The 12,407-nt window shown below is 38.7% G+C and overlaps 1 protein-coding gene across 2 annotated transcripts in view; it reads left to right on the top strand.

The window, feature by feature from the left end:
• LOC108902197 (phospholipase B1, membrane-associated) overlaps positions 1 to 12,407 on the top strand; it is a 58,913-nt gene that overhangs the window by 9,744 nt on the left and 36,762 nt on the right. For both annotated transcript variants that reach the window (XM_018703954.2, XM_051078203.1), the window contains exon 3: positions 5,095 to 5,170. The gene's annotated coding sequence lies outside the window, so the exon portion shown is untranslated. The remainder of the gene's footprint in view (positions 1 to 5,094; positions 5,171 to 12,407) is intronic.

The following is a 12,407-nucleotide window of genomic DNA, read 5'->3' as shown; positions in this document are numbered from 1 at the left end:
GATTTAATATTTGAATATACTTTTGCACAAGTTCATCTTTAGTTTGTATTGTGCTGAAACAATTCATGAATTAGTTCATCAACAGAAAAAAAAAAATCATTGATCTATTGATTTAAAGTCATTCATCAAACCAAAATGGCACTGTCATTCTCTGGTTCCAGCCTTACAACATTAGGATTTTTTATATATTTGGTGTTAAAGATTATCACTTTGGACTGTTTGGGGGAATTTTTCACTATTTTCTGGCACTTTTTAGACGTAAGGATTAATTATAGACATGAAACATTTGATGTCAAAAGTTATTCGTGTAGTAAATTAACAATATATCTGTGTAAAATTAATATTTTTGGGGTTTTGACTGTTAAAACAAGACTGCTAAGAACGTCATCTTGGGCTCTTAGAAAGGGTGATGGACATTTTTCATTCATTTCTGATGACAACAAACAGAGAAAATGAAGATGAATCAATAATGAAAATAATCACTAGTTGCAGCCCTGCTGATTTGTTTAGATCATTGAGATATTTTCATCATATTTTCAGGCAAAAATGCAAAATATTACCAAGTTCCAGGCTTTCACTTGCTGCTGTTCTTTTCCTTATGAGGTCAGAAAGTGTAAGTTCCACCATTTTCTGACATTTAATGATAATCTTCAGAAGAATTTATAATGAAAATACTTGTTACAGCCCCATCCACCAAAAAGAAGTGAGGAATGAAGGGTGTATAATAGCAGCAGTAGTTTTTAATAGTAGTGTTACATTAATTTAGGGTGGATTATTCCTTTAAGCACCAGGTCTTTCCCTGAATCAGAATGAACATGTGACGTCTTAGTGATTTATCCATTACATGTGACGGAGAAGACACAGGTTAAGAGCTTTTTACAACCAGCAATTAAGACATGGCCGCCGTCCAATGAAAGGGCTCCCTCAGGAGAAGGAGGTTATTAATGCTGACTGTATATTTACCCAGGTGGTGCTCCACAGGATGACATGCCTCTATTTTTTTTGCACACTCTGTCAGCATCAGGTTTTATGAGAAAATCCATTTGGACGTTTTACCTGCCCGTTTGGCCAATATCCCACAAATCTGAGCAAATCATCGCCGCACTCACCCCTGTCTCTGGGCGCTGTTGTGTTTGATCGTCAGTGCTAAGTGATATTTGGAAGCTAGCGGTGCATTAGCCATGTTGGACCAGAGCACTCAGATCGATACCACAAAAGTGCAAGGCAGCACTGTGGTGACAGGAAGCACAGGTATCAGGTAGCAGCTGTTGTCAAGACAAGTTTCTGTGCAATGTTTATGTTTTATACATCTGTACAAAAAGGCAACAACAAGGCAAGTGTGCAGCAACATCAAAGTATGGAAGGGTGTGTCTGCAGCAGCGGGGCAGAAATTATATGATCAGGTAACAGGACAAATATTTTCAGGCAAATTCTCAAACTCTGATAAAACAAAATGAGCAATTATCCACATGTGAAGGAATAATTATTTATATATTTTTTATTTTATCCCATTGTACAAAACAATCGCACTTCAGTTAAACTAATTTAATGATAACATTTCTTTCCCAGCTCCCTTTTCTCCTTTAAACAACTCTGCATTTGTCATTTTATAAATGTTCTTTCTCTGAATCTGCATTCAAGTCAGGGCAAATCCAGACAGATGAGATCATCTCTTTATATATTTTTTTCTTCTTCTTCCTGGCTATGAGCAACCAAAGTGACACAGCATTTAGTTCTGGCTCAAGTTCAAAAAAACATTTCCAAACCTAAATCAATTTCTGGCCGGAGAGGGGGAGAAAAAAATATTCGCCACAAGCTGAACAGCTGTGTTCTTCTTTGCCACTCGTGCCAAACACCACATTCATGCTTTTATTTATTTTTTCATTTTCTGATCATATATATATTAAATTAGATTTTTTTAAGCATTTTGCAGAAAGCATTTAACACGAGAGCACTAGAAGACAAAAAGAACAATGTGGACATCAGTAACAAAGAGGCAGGAAAGACTGATTGTGCTGTTCTGTGGTTTGTTGTTTATCCGTCTCAGATAACACATCAGATAGTGTCCTTCACAAAAAGTAACAGTGCATTAACATTTAAAGAAAGGCTAAATTTGAATGTGTTTGCTGCAGCGGTTGTATATAGATGCTTATCAGTTTTCATTTTCTTTAAGGACACTTTACTTTTGTTACAGTAGAAGTAAAACCAGTTAATACGCAGTCATGCTGTGACATTTTCCAGTCCTGATGCTATCTGTGTTCAGGCCATGTTCTCATACATGGACATGTTACAGCAGCAGATATAGCTGGAGCTATTTGTGACTTATCAGATTCATTATGTAGTGACCTCTTTTGGCTTGTATGCTCCCAAATCACACTATTTTAGTCTACTGTATGTCCATGTCATGATCAGATAAAGTCTACATTGCTCCATGAGGGTTAATGTCATCACAGGCATGTATTAAAATCTTTTTCACAGTCTGCGAAACACAGTATGCTGGTCATAATAAAAGAATCAATTCCCAAAAACATGCTTTGTAAGGTCACAGAAATTTTGACCCTTGACCTTTGAGCACCAAAAGCAAGTCAGTTCATCCTCGATTCCATGTGAACCTTTGTGCCAAATGTGAAGAAATTCCCTCAAAGCATCACTGACATATCAGCTTCATAAGAACGAGATGAACAGAGGCATAAAAACTTGACAAATTAATTCATTAATAGCTGATTTGTGATATCAGCAGGTATATATACTAACTATCAGCTTATTTTTAATGATACTGCACTGTTCATTCAGCTGATAATGTTTAATGCTTTCCGCACAGTATTCACAGGACGTTTGGGAAGAATGTGATCAAGCTTTTATTCACAGTGCCCCAAAAAAAAATAACCAGAGCATCCAGCTGTTCTCTGCTGCCTCTCGACTACTAACAAACCTGATTCACAAATATCAAAATGAGGTGTTGTAAATATGAAATGATTCTGCAACGCCTTTTTGTAGCCTCAAGCTGTTGTTGTGTATTTATATTTTGAGCCATGAAGACATGAAGCAGCAAAGTTCACATATTATTTTCATGTAAACTTAAAATGGCGAGCAGGTTAGCAAATAGTTACTAAAACAAAAAATGAAACAAGAAAATGATATCTGTGTGGACCGAGACTTCTTTCACTAATCAGTCAGTTTGATCAGTTGTCATAATAAAAATACTGATTTCATCGGCTTTAAAGACCCTGATGTTTACGTACTATAAATGATTTGTTTAATAGAATAAAGTTGAAGAAAAACGTAAATAAACTAGCGCAACTGTTCAAAGTCAGAGCTATACTGCGCTGACTCCAGCACTGCAAACAAGAAAACAGTTGTCAGCACTTCCTGTTTTGTTTGCAACAGTTTAAAAGTGTTTTGAGGCGGCGCTGATGGATTTGTCGCTGTTAACCTGCTGTGAAAATTTGAGGAAAAGGTGTGCGAGAAGTTTGAGTGCACCACAGTTCCCAGAAAAATCCAACCTGACGAGCGTTCCGCAAAACACGGTGTGAAAAGCAAACCTGATGATTCCAGAGATGAGCCAGCGTCACATGGTGCTGAGGCCTTATAATACACACTCACCCGCACAAGGACAGACATTCGCACATTAAAAAAACACACATGCAGACACATACCACAGACTGCATACTGCAGATCTTTATGTTTGAGGTTTGTGCAGGAATGTACCTGGGTAAGAATGTATGTGATGCATACGCTCTGCCGGAGTCACGCTGATTTTAAGACTCTGTGACGTTCAAGTGCCTCGTGTTCATCAGCAGTAGACATACAGGTTATTACCTGGACCTGCACCAAATTGTGCAGACTTAACTCCATAGTTAACTCCACCTCGTTGCTCCACCAAATTTGGAGCAAATCAGTGAAGAACGTTTTGCATAATCCTGCTGACAAACAAGTGAAAACTGACGCAGAAGCTAATCAGCAACTGTCTGTTAAAACGCCCTTTTATAACTGGAAAGTTCTCTGATGTTTTGTTTTTGCTGACTCCGTGACTCTAGATTACAGTCTGATATTTTTTCAGGAATCCTGCGGGAATTATAATCACAATAGTCAAGTTTTGAATTAATAAACGTTATCTTATTGCGTGAGTGAAGACGCACGGTGCAGCCAAACAATAATAGAGTCAGAGGATTCAGGGGAAGATGACCTTACAGAACTGACAGACTCCAGCCAAAAAACACAACAGGGGAACAGGATAGGATGGAACCAAAGTGATAATCCACTCCTGTGTCCCTCTCTACTGTAGATAGGACAATATCAGTCAACAGACCATGAGGTTTACTTTTGTGGTTTTGAGTGAAATGTCTCGACAACTATCAGCTGGTTCACCACGAAACGTGGTACAGACTTTCATGCCCCGCTTTCGGAGGAATTGTAAGAACTCTGGTGATCCCCCTGACTTTTCATGCAGCACCATCATCAAGTCAGACATTTTCATTTCTCCAATCTTCATAGGCAGGACAAAGTAGTGTTAAAGGACGTAGTTACTCTTTGCAAGTGTGTTTATTGGAATGTGTTTGAAAACACAAACAGCATGAAACACCAGTGTTCTCATTTGTTTATGGCAGTTGTACCTGGGTATCATAATTAACTCGAGATGCGTGGACTGTGGTCCTGAGGATTCTTGTTTTGCTTTGTGAGTTTACCAAAGCAAATTGCTGTCAGTGTCAGCGTGTTGAAATGTCAGTCGTAGTGAGTTGTGTAAGAGCGATGCAGCTGCACAGTTAATATCTCAGCTGGTGAGTCTGATCAGCATCACGCTTCCCACTCAGCAGTGTTGGAAATGAATTAAGTCTTCATGCATATTTAATTCTCCACGGACATGACAACTTGCCAAAGGTGGACAGAAGAGGCGTGTTCAAAACGCTGCAGAGGCATGTTTGAAATTATTTATAAATGAATGGATTTATTTGTTCATATTGTTGCTCACAGAAGGTTAAATGGGATCAGTTTACTTCTGTGTCTTTTAATGAAATTATTAATATTTAATGTAGACTTTTATCCGATAAGCAAAAATATATACTGACTGTATTTCTCCCTCTTGTTCTTTTTCAGCTTAGGAAACATTCGTCAAGTTACAGAAGTGGACTGGAGGCCTGAAAGCTGCTGGTTCGATTCTCTGCACGTGCAGGTAAAGTTAAGTTTCTCAGCTGTGTTGGCATCTGTGCATCAAGTATTGTTGATCAAAGCAGGGTGGATTGGTGTGGTTGTGAAACAGGGCGTTCCTGTTTCCTATAAATAAATAAAACCTAGAACCTAGAAATGTTTTTATAGTTGAGGTTCGTGCACCATCTTACCCAATTAGATTAGTTTTTTTAGCAGTGACTCCCAAACATTTTAATATTGTGCTAGACACCAAATCAGTGTTTAGTCTGGTTCCTGCATTAGTGTCATTATGGTAGTTTTCTAGAGTCTGTTTGGCATCGATCCACAGGCTTCATCTGGTTCATCTGATAATGCTCATTTCGCCTAAACATGTTATCTTCTTTCTCCGCACACAATCATTCCACAAACTTCTACGGACCATCAGTCCATTTTTATATCTCTACGTCAAACAAAAAAAGAAACATGGCAAATTGAATTAACCTAGACAGTGATGAGGCCTTTTTACTCACTAATTATCTTCACAACTGACTCTCCAGCAAACTTTAAAGAAATCAGTGTGTTCAGTTTTATTCAAATACTTATTTATTGTCTGCCTCCAAGTGAAATTCAGAGGAAAAACTTCAAACAGATATGTGGGAGACAGGAACAACTACTGAATTTATCGTCTTACTATTTTTTACTCTCCAGCTAATTTCCTTACTTCCTGATTTGTACAGTGACTGCATGTGCAAATGTGACAATATATCACATGAAATATCACATGAAAAACACGGTGGGATGGGTTTCCTTTGACTTTAGTGATCCCTTCACTTTTCTCAAAGTTGACATTCGTGGTTTTGAATGAAATATTTCAACAGCTACTACACAGACATTTACAGCATTTACTCAGTTCTGAACAGCTAATGCCAGCCCCAAAATTGTTAGCTAATGTTGTCATGTTAACAAGCTAAACTAAGATACTGAATATGGTATGCATTGGAGCTGCTAAATGTTAGCCTATTAGCATGACATTAGCACTTACCTCAAAACACTGCTGTGCCAAAAAGCTGCTAGCATGGCTGTAGACTCTTGTCATTTTCATGGTTCATGCCTCCTCAGTTGTCATGTCTCTGCGCAGTTAAATGATGATAAGTCCTACAAATTACTGTTTGGATTTGTTTGTAATTAATTTCACACACACAAATGACAAATGATAAATGAATCATCAACAAGCACTCTCAGATTTCACAGCATCACAGTTTGACCACTGTCTGTGTAATCAGTATTTTCAAGCTTTTTTCTGATACTGAATCAACAAAATTCAAATTAATGAAATAACACAGATCAATAACAGAGACAAGTAAAACATTGAGAAAGATTATAGATTGTTGAATTAAACTAATGAAAGTTTTTATACATATATATTCAGCTTCATAGTATTTTCTACTTTCTGTGTGTTTATCTGTTGATGTGTGGCGATCTGCTGCATTCAATTGCCCCTACAGGGGTTAATAAAGTTGCATTGAATTGAAATGAACTGGAACGAAATGCTCAACTGAACGGCCTATAACTAACATCGGTAATCAATGTAATTTACAGCATACAAGTAAAAAAAAATCAGCCCCTCTCTCATGTGATGAACACATGATGAACCTCTATGCATGCTGAATCACATCTGCTGCATACATGGGTCTCATCTACATGCGACTGATGGCAGATGTGACTAATAGCTTCTACTCTGCCTTTAATTACCCACATTTATAATTCATTTGGGAGATAATTAGATTGAACCGTACAGCAATGTGGTACAGTGTCACTGTTGTTCAAGGAGTTTAGTTGGTTTCCGGCCAAGACCTTGTGTCATCATCATCATCATCATCATCATCGTTGTCGTCAGAGTTAACATGTGAAAACTATATAACTTAATATTTGTTGATTTTCATGGTGTGGAGAGATCCTAGCCGTCAGCGTAAGTCATTGTTGATCAGTGAATAATGTTTCCCGCACAGGTTTACCTTGCAGTCTGATTATGTAACTGGTAGGTGGTTTTCCTCTGTTACTGTGAGACTGATGACGAAGATTTTCACACCCAGTCCGCCCAGTCAGAGAGACAGGGAAGATGTAGTGGTGGCAGGAGTGAAGGACGAGCCATGACAGGTTGAGGAACATGGGGGGAGAGGGATAGCAGCAGCAGCAGCATCAGTAGGTTTGAGTAAAGAGTGGAGAGCTGATGGCTGCAACACAGGTTTATAGTTTAATATCAGTTAGGACTTCTTCATATCCTTATATTGGACTGAGGGTAGACTGGACACTACAGTGACTCAGTATCGCCACAGGCTGGCCTAGCTGGTTAGCATGCTAACATCAGTAATATCTCTGCAACACAATGCATAGACAGTTATATTTATGTAAATATATATATATATATATATATATATAATATATATATATATATATATTTTTTTTTTTTTTTTTTTTTTTTTTAACTGATGTCTCTTCAAATTCTGTTTGCAATTTTAGTCTTTTTTGAATCTTTTAAAATAAAATACCTCCTAACAGCTCCTTTAAGCCATCAAAAATTTCTCATTGTAAGTTGAATATCTTTGGATTATCTATTTCTGACAGTTATAATTAAATGATTGATTAATGACTAAATTACTAAAGTAAAGAAAAAAGTAACTCCATTACAAGTGAAAGTCCTACGTTTGAAGTACTGTATAAGCACACATGTATTAGCAGCAAAATATACTTCAAGTATCAAAAGTAAAAGTACTTATAATGCAAAATGTGCCCTGTCAGTTTGATATTAAATTACAGCATTAGTAGCTAAAAGTGAAGCTAATTTCAACTATTTTTATTCACTGTTGTTCATCATCCGCAATGTGTTGTATTTTTTAAAAACTGATCATATCATTTGTGAGGAAAATCTTAATCAGCAAAGTAATCAGTAACTGTAGATGTGAAATAAATCTAGAGGAGTAAAAAGTAAAGTATTTCCTATAAAGTCACATAAATAGAAACGCTCCAAGTAAAGTATTTTTCACCACTGGTACTAATACTACTTTGAAAATTAAATTACCACTGTGATTACTTCCACAATTTTCCATATTTGATATGTTTCACTGTATCATTTTAAAAATGCACAAAGTCAGATTCACTGGGAGATAAAGTTTTGCAGTAGCTGTTTGGAAATGACCTGATCTCCAACTTCCCCTTATTTCCCCTTTCAATTAGCGAGTCCACGTGGTCTGGGGTCACAGCCTTTCCAAGAAATTCGTGCTACAAATCCCCACAGCCTGTCCGTCTTACAGCCAGTCAGAGGGTCCGGTCACGAAAAACAACATACCAGCGTTTAATTTGTTTTCCCGTGAAGAATGAATGATGCCGGGTCAAATTCATTTCTACATGAACGCTGGTGTTCAGGTCACATCTCGGACCTGCACTCGAATCTCCACGGTGTCTGGAGGACCCTGTAAATCACTTAAAGATAATCAGACAAAAAGGAATTTGTTCCTCAGGGTCATGTAGCTTGTCGGACACATTCCCACATCTGTCTTCATCAGACGAGAAGTCACAGCCGAGACATTCCTCAGAGAGTCACAAGATTTCAGTCATTTTTTATTCCTGTCACATACAGGTACATGTTGTTTAATTCCCGGGTTGAGCCCTGGTTTATCTTGCACCTTGTCCCTGCTTCTTGACATTTTGATTGATCTTGGCCTTTAAAACCAGGTGACTAATTAAAGGAAAAAACTGGTCAGTACATTATTTATGGAAACTAAAGAAGGTTCAGTACATTAGCTGTTATGAGAAGTTCTCAGGATTTTAGTGGTTGATGGGAAGGTTCAACAGATTCTGTAGGTTCTTCAAGAGGGTTTAGAGGGGTTAAGTGGCCATTGAGGAGGTTTTACAAATGGTTTTAATAGTTACTGAGGAGGTTCTCAGGATTGCTTAGAATGGTCGCTGGAAAGGTTTGAGAAGTTGTTTAGGTTGTTCTAGGGGTTGTTCAGGGTCTAAGTGGCCACTGGAAGGGTTCTATGAATGGTTTTAGTAGTACTTGAGGAGGTTCAAGTGGATGTTGGGGAGTTGTGGTGGCCACTGAGGAGCTTCTACAGGTCCTCTAGGAGTTTCTGTGGGTCTTTTGAAGGTTTTAGTGGTTATTGAGAAGGTTCTACATGTATTTTTGTAAGTATTAGTGGTAAATGACAAGTTTCTACTGTTCCTTTAGAAGGTTCAGGAGGATGTTAAGATGTTGAAATGGACATTGAGGAGGTTCTGCAGGTTCTCTAGGAGTTTCTAGAGGTCTTTTGGAGGTTTTAGCCGTGCCTTTACAAGGACATAGTTGTCCCTCAGGAGGTTTCTAGAAGACTGAAGCATCATATGAGCCTCAGATAAACTTCATACATTTTTGCAGAAAATGAGGACTGTGGATCACGTGCCGCATCACTTACACTGCAAGAAGTTTAGGAGGGAATCTTTACATGGCCAGTATAAAGAGAAAACCAGTTTCAATGTTCGTACATGACAGACATGGACAAAATGTGAGCCTGTGCTTCAAGGTTTGAGTCCAGTGAGCAGAGAAGAGACCATGCCCAACATCAGAGCAGATTTGGGCTGTTTATAAAGTCTTGAATACACATTACACATCATTCACACTGATAAAACATATTTTTCTTTACTTTAAAAACACGTTTGTTCTACATTAACAACTCAACCTGCCAAATCTATCTATCTACCTATCTATCCATCCAGGTGGTCCATTGCATTGTTTTGCAGCAGCAGAGGTTGTTTGTTCTATGAGCTGGGTGCTGAGTCAGCCTGGTAGACGGAGGCTTTCCGAGCCAAAGCCCGGGTTTACTGCACCGCAGCAGACCAACGTCTGCCTGCAGAGAAACATTAAACCCAAACTGATGCACCGCAGCACTCTGCTGGGCTGCAGACAGACTTATATACTGTCACCACACCTTCAGTTTCACCATGACTACTGTGCAGTCATAGATAGATAGATAGATAGATAGATAGTTTGTACTACATGTTGAAAGATAGGTGTGGTTACACAGTCCCCAGTAGCAGTGGTTGTGTGCAGTCGTGCACGTGTTGCTCCTCCTCGTGTGTGGCCACTCCCTGAATTCCAGCACCAGAGCCCTCTCACCGACAACATCTCACTGTAACTCTGCTTCTGTCTCGTTCTCTGGAGTGGAAAGCAGACCCATAAAGATGCACTTAAATGAAATGCAGCAAAAAAATAAAATAAAATCTGTCTAACCAGGGAGGGGGGGGCTGTAAATAAGCTTCAGTTCAATGCCCTATGTAGATTACATTTGTTGTATTCCTTTTCCAATGTAATAATGTTTATCTGCACAGTTCCTGTTAGGAAACAAAACTAATATATAAACAGATAAACAGTTAAAGGCTTCATGGAGCCACATTTAATTTAGATCACATTTAGATTTCATCTAAAGCAGCCATATGGGAAGCTTTGTGTTATTGTTTTTCAAATAGAATTGACAGGTGGGAATTAGCTAAGTTACTGACAGATATATATTCAAGTCAAAGTTTAAATGGTATATTATTTGATTATTTCTATTTCATTAGACATTTCCGCCCCATTTGCTTGAGTTCAAACCACCAAACAGTACACAGTGTACCTTCTAAATATTGCTTACATCAAAATATGATAACGTGGACTTTGAATACTCACGTACATTTGGACTGATTATACTACCTTCCTTGTAACAGAGTATTTTTCCATTGTGGTATTGGCATTTTTATGTTGGATGCAGGATATTTTAAGGGTTATTGACCTGTAGTACTGCAGATGTGTCTGCAGCAGAGGTGAAGGCCGAAACATGATATTAGGCGTCTCGCTCAATACTTTCCATGACTGGGATAGTTTCCAGTGAACTAAGCGACACTCCGAGGAACCCTGTTACCCCACTGTAAGAACCTCTCGTACTTATTTTAGTGAAAAGCAGAGGGTAAGGGGGGCGGCTTTGTACGAGGATTGGGTTCCCTGCGTCTGACACCGGCTGTTAGTGATGAAGCTGCAGAAACATCAGACAACAGCATCAACAAACACCACAGAACATACTTTTTGAATTTGCACAGTCATGCTCACCATCAGCTCACACTTGCAATTCCATCAAATAGCCACCAGAGGGCAGTCTTGGCTTCCATTTGGCACCACAGTCTTGCATGGGGAAAAAAAACACGAAAGCGATATGTTGCCCTGAGCTGAGACTACCAGGATGTCTACTGCCTGGAACAAGCGCTACCATTCAGATGCTGTAGGTTACATGTGTTTCAGATCCACATTGGGATTAAGACGTTAAAGAAAGGCAGGATTTTAGCTGTAGCCTGAGAGGAATGTTTGCCTGGGAAGCAACACTCAGGGTGAAAAAGTCCAGTGAATAGAAAAAACCAGAGCCTGGCCATAAACCACATGCAGTCAGTCATGTATTGACTAATACCTCACTGTGTATGCATGGCTGCTGTGCAGTAAGGCACGTTATTTTTTATAGATTGGAAGAAATGACTGTGTAATGTTTTGTTTAATGATCAGTTTTTGTAATCTAGAGAAATATACGAGTGTGACCTAAAAAACAACACACAGACAGTCCTCGGTGCTGTTGCGAAATGAGGCCTGTTTCACAGTTTGTCAAAGGAATGAAGACTCAGACAATGCAGTATTTATTTTTACTGTATTATTGAATAAAATCTATAAAATATTTCACAAAAAAATACATTACATTATTAATTATCATCTTATTACCCATCAAACTCATCCTTCAGTTACATTTATATCATAATCAGCATCAACAACATACAGCTTGTGCTTTATAGACCCTGCTGACACTCTGTACTTTCATACAATTATAAATAACACTGCAGCTCTCTGTTTATTATATTCAGTCCTGTCTTATGGATTATGTAAGTGAAAACAAAAAACAAGAGACGTGGTTTATTTCAAAGGCTGAAATCCAACTGATTCACACTAAATGTCTGTGCAGAGCCATTAGGAGCAAAAACAAGTTGTTGTTGAAGCAGCAGTGCGCTCCTCGTAGATCTCATGTGATTGGTCCGTGGTCTGAGTCTGGGCAAAACAAGCTCTAAACCCCTCCTACTTTACAAGTGACGCAAGCTGCTTCCTCCCACCCCTCCTCCTCCTCCTCCACGTCCTCCTCCTCCTCCTCCTCCTCTTATTTTTCCCTCCTGGCCCTCGCTGCCACCTCCTCCCTCAGCTAGTTCACTGTCAGCCTGTCAGGATACATTAAGCTCATATG

Source organism: Lates calcarifer, linkage group LG19, assembly GCF_001640805.2.
Source record: "Lates calcarifer isolate ASB-BC8 linkage group LG19, TLL_Latcal_v3, whole genome shotgun sequence".
In the NCBI taxonomy this organism is placed as follows: domain Eukaryota; kingdom Metazoa; phylum Chordata; class Actinopteri; family Centropomidae; genus Lates; species Lates calcarifer.
This window is presented reverse-complemented; position numbering and strand designations above follow the sequence as displayed.